Here is a 5,133-nt window from a genome sequence, read left to right on the forward strand (position 1 = left end):
TGGCATTTGAGAAATGAAAAAGAAAAAAGTTTTTTATTGAAGAGGAATTTTACACTTTGCTTCCAGGAATAGTCAAGTGTTCTCCCCCTACCCTCATCAATAAGAAGCATAAAGTGGCCCCAATGTTAGAAGAAACAATGGAGAATGCATTGCATTGTTGGTGAGGTGGGGGGAAAATGCCAGCAGAAAGGAAAACAGCTGAAAGGCATCATCTCTAAGTCTGTGAATGTGGATTCCACATCGGGGACAGCTGAGAGCAGGGCAGTGGCAAAATCGAACACCAAAGGCATGAAGAGCCTAGTGAGCAGAACAGCCATTAGTTAATGGCCAATATCTGTCAGAATCACCAGTTACCAAGCATGAGCCAGTGGGGGTGGGGAAGTGTAAAGCTCAGAGATTCTGATTTTGTAGGTCTGGGGTGGGGTCAATAAATTTGCATATCTAACAAACATCCAGGTGGCGCCAATGCTGCTGGCTCTATAGATAGGTGCATCTCTGTAAGAGAGGTTGGTTAACATTCAAGTCTGGAATATTATGGAAAACTCAGTCTCCATGTTCCTTTAACAGGCAATGTGATAGCATACAGCAGGTCCTCAAATAACATTGTTTTGTTATAACATTGATAAAATGCCACAGGAACTTAATTCTTATTTATATCAATTTAGTGTATATGTCAGTTGCTGCAGTTCCAAGAACCTGTGTATGACCTTAAGTGAGGACATATTATATTCTGTTAGGCCTCTTGGTAGAAAAGATGTTGACTTGGTTGCAGGTAAGAAACATCAGTCAGTCCAGTGAGCCCATGTTCCCAAGAACCAGGGGAAAGGGCTCATTGCCAATTTTTGGTTCTTTGTGACAGAATCATCTCTGTCACAAGGGTCATATTGGGAAGAGTTTGGTTCTAATACTTACACAGCGTTTTGAACCCTTCTCTAAATGAATGGAAGGCCTTGGTATTCTGTTATTCCACCTCTTTATGTCCTCGGTTTTTGTTTTGTTTTTAATCCTCACCAGAGGATTTTTTATTGAGTTTAGAGAGAGAGGAAGTGAGAGGGAGGGAGAGAGAAAGAGAATCATCGATGTGAGAGAGAAACATCAATCAATTGCCTCTGGTGCGTTCCCAGAATGGGAATCAAACCTTAAACCCTTCCTCACATGAAATGATGCTTCAGCCAACTGAGCCACACCAGCCAGGGCAGTTCTCCATTAATAAGACACAATTCAAGATATCCCTGAATGTTATTCCAGGATATTTTCTCCCCTTCTTCACAGCAATGGTATATCTAGGCCTATTAAAAATCTTTGGAGACTTCTATCTGTCAAGAGAACGAAGAATAACATTAGCTCCGGAAAGAGAGCTGAAGTTGTTCAACACATTGGCTTTGTTTGGTGTGGAACTTGATTTGATGGTGATGAGATCAGGTGCTCTCTAAGGGAAATTGCAGGACGTACACAGTGCATTTAGCTAAAATGTCAATGACTCCCAGACAGGTATATTCTGTTTGGCCATCTAAAAACTGTGTCCCCAGATGATTTGAGTGAGACAGCCACTTTACCTAGTGGTTGAAAAGCCTTACTTCCACTGTAAAACCATTTCAGCACTTGTTCATTAAATTTAAATTTAAAACATCAAAGAGGATTTGCAAATCTGGAAAACATTTATGAAAAATTTAAATGGGGTGTCACTTTGGCAGTGTAAGTGGCATGAACTGTTTGATTTTCAACTATTTGCAGATGTACCTGACTCTGGGATTAATGCATATATATTCCAGAAGAAATTGTGTATGTAAAGTTTTGAGCAAATTTGCCTGGAAGAGAAAAATCAGTTTAAATATATATAGTGTGGAACTATTCTCCTAGATGTAGTATGTGTCTATTTGTGTATATGAGAAAAGAGAAACAATTTTTTTCAAATTTGTATTGTTTTATAGCTCTTGATATCATAAATTCTGCATTAAAATTAAGAACTTAATGTTCTATTCTTATTTTATTCCAAATTGCTGAGTTCCAAAGTTGCCAAATCTTTTTTTTCTTGGTTCATATTTACTTTTGAGAACTTCCTTTATATAACTATCTGGTAATTGGTCACACAAGACAATGCCAAAGACAATACAAACTGAAAACATATCTGACCCTCTACAAGTCTAGAAGTTTCCTCAAAAATTGTTTTTTTATTGTAGATTCCAGTAAATGAATGATTCAGAGCTTCAACCCTTGGGGAGGTGGGGGAGGAAGAAAGTTCCAGTCTTAGTCTACTTAGAATACTTTGAAAGATTAAGTGTTTTCTGTAACTCATTTTAGATCATGTTCATGTCACTTCTTATTTCTAAAATGATTTGTGACTTATATAATATTTTAAAAGCAAGCCAAGAAAATGAGAAAAAACAAAAAATAATTGTAGTAAGTACACTTTATTAGAAGTCTGCTGTATGTGGGGATCTGCATTTTCTAGCAGTCAAGCCATAGAAAGAACCATTTTTTGAAACTATTTTTTTAAAATGACTTGTTTAAGAGAAGAATAATTAGTTCTAGTACTAGTACTGAGACCTAAGTGAACATTTTTACATGGGTCAGTGGGGAGAGAATACTCTATAATATTCTCAACATCTTTCCTGCATGATATAATATGACTTTTAAAAAACTTCAGTTCTATACATTCCTCAGTGTAGGCCCATGGCTCCACCCTAGAGCAGAACTCGGGTAGACATTGGTATGGGGTGGTAGAATGATTCCTTCCAGAAAAACAGCTGTACCCTCACCTGGCTTAATCCAAGAAGACAATGTTCTATATGTTGTAAAATGGATGGACTGCAGAATCTTCAGGCAGTCATCCCTGGGTATTATCTTGACATCAAGCCTTTGAAAATGTTGAACAATTTCCCCCAACCCTCATTCTGCATATCACTTGGAGAGCACTTTGGGAAGAGTTGGAATAGTTTGGATGGAATTAAGTTTTGCATTTGCAAAGCACATCCTGACTTTAAGCCTTGTTTTCTTTTACTTACCAGGATAAATTATGACCTATGTGGATCTCAATGTGCTTTTCCAAACATCCTGATCCCATATAAATTCTACATTTTCCCATCTCTTTGTCAATGCTCGCTGTTTCCTCCAATGGAAATATTTTTCTTAACTTACCCCAAATGAGGGTCCAATCCCACCAAGTGTTCAAGGCCACTCCATCGTGTATCTCACACATCAGTTAGAACAATGTGTCTCCCAAAGTTGGAGTTCAATTAATATTGAATGAATGAGCGAATAAATGTTCATCTTAGAATTTTCTCTTGGCTGCTTTATGCAGGGAAATAAAACATTTTTCATTGTTTTTTTTTATTATTTAACTCAACCTTTTCAGCCTACTTTGGCTCTTCTTAGAAACCAAAAAGAAAAGCTTTCACATGTGACCCTTCACAGAAAACAGAAATCCTGTCAAGTGGGCCACATGTCATATCCTCCTAAAACAACCTCATTTTACACCACAAATCAGAGCACTGGTGCGGGGCAAGCCTAGCAGTCATGACCTTGGTAAATCCACCGGATAAACATTTGCTCAAGATCGTGAGACCAAGCATCTTGGCATCAGAGCAATTAGAGTCAGTTAGGAGAGAAGCATGGGGTTCAGGAGCATCATTTACTCTTCACCTGCCTGCTATTACAGGGGCAATGACACCACAGGACACTGTGATTTATCAGAGAGAAATAGCCTGGTAATAGGAGTAGAACTAGACCTCATTAAGGTGAAACAGTGTCTGATATCCTTGAGTCAGACAAAAGAGAATATGAAATTGATGTGGTCAGCGTTCCTGCCAAGCTGCACTTGAAAAGAATCAAACAAAGTGGCAATTGATGGCACTTTAGGAGGAAAATACCCACAAATGAAACTGAAGCAGTTTGAATGTAAACCTCTAGTCTTAAATGCATTCAAATAAGACTTTGCATTTGATTTCCTTCCACACTGAGATCATTCAGAACAAATCCATAAAAGAAATGAGGTGTATACACTTAATATGTTCTTGTCAAAGCCATACAGCAAAGGACAGACATAGGGTTAGTTTAAGTCCAAAACTTTCATCCTCCTCAAACCAATATGGACTTGTTCCTAGTGCTGAAAAGACAAAAAGCGTTTCCTGAAGAGGGGGTGGGGTAGGACAGTTGTTGACTCCTGACTTGGAGAAGAACACTACTGCCACAGTCCTCAAAGATCCTTAACTACTTAGTAAAAGGATATCACCTCTTTCCACAATCTTTCCCTGCCACCACTATGGTGCACATGAATGTCCTGGCTGATGCTCTAAAGAGTATCAACAATGCCCAAAAAAGAGGCAAACGCCAGGTTCTTATTAGGGTGTGCTCCAAAGTCATTGCCAGGTTTCTAACTGTGGCGATGAAGCATGGTTACATTGGCAGATTTGAATTTATTGATGACCACAGAGCTGGGGAAATTGTTGTGAACCTCACAGGCAGGTTGAACAAGTGTGGAGTGATCAGCCCAAGATTTGATGTGACTCAAAAATCTAGAAAATTGGCAGGACAACCAGCTTCCATCCCGTCGTTTTGGTTTCATTGTGCTGACAACTTCAGCAGACATCATGGACCATGAAGAAGCAAGATGAAAACACAGGAGGGAAACTCCTGGGATTCCTTTTCTAAGGGTGTAATACATATATGCAAATAAAATGCCTCAACAGGCTAAAATAAAATAAAATAAAATAACATAAAATAAAATAAAATATAAAAAGGATATCTTTTATCCAATGTTACTTTGCTGTCTGGCAACTCTTAAAACTGTAGGTAAGATGGAGGCATCTGTGTACAGTGGCCCTTAGATAGTGAGCCACTCAGCCTGTGAACATGGAAGCCTTGATTCACATGCCGGCCACGTTTTCAGGTGGCTGCAGAGAAAGATGGTCAGTATGCTCTTGCCTGAGAAGCAAGTGGCAGCTAGTGGCCTTTTAGTCCATGTTAGGTTTGGTATTGCTTGTTGTTGTTTTGTCTTATTTATTAACAGAAGAAAACTTGATTTCCCCCTCCCCCAACCAAAGAATTGTCTGTAGATATTACCCTTTTCTCCCACTGAGGGGACCATCTCCAACCTTTTATCTCCCAGTCTTTGGAGTCCCTCCCCACCCTTGC

General features: G+C 39.0%; 1 pseudogene; it reads left to right on the forward strand.

Moving 5' to 3' along the window:
• The first annotated feature begins 4,261 nt into the window (after positions 1 to 4,261).
• LOC107525084 (small ribosomal subunit protein uS8 pseudogene) lies at positions 4,262 to 4,650 on the forward strand (annotated as a pseudogene).
• The last annotated feature ends 483 nt before the right edge of the window (positions 4,651 to 5,133 follow it).

The sequence above is a fragment of the Miniopterus natalensis genome, chromosome 1 (assembly GCF_054644295.1).
Source record: "Miniopterus natalensis isolate mMinNat1 chromosome 1, mMinNat1.hap1, whole genome shotgun sequence".
Lineage (NCBI taxonomy): Eukaryota > Metazoa > Chordata > Mammalia > Chiroptera > Miniopteridae > Miniopterus > Miniopterus natalensis.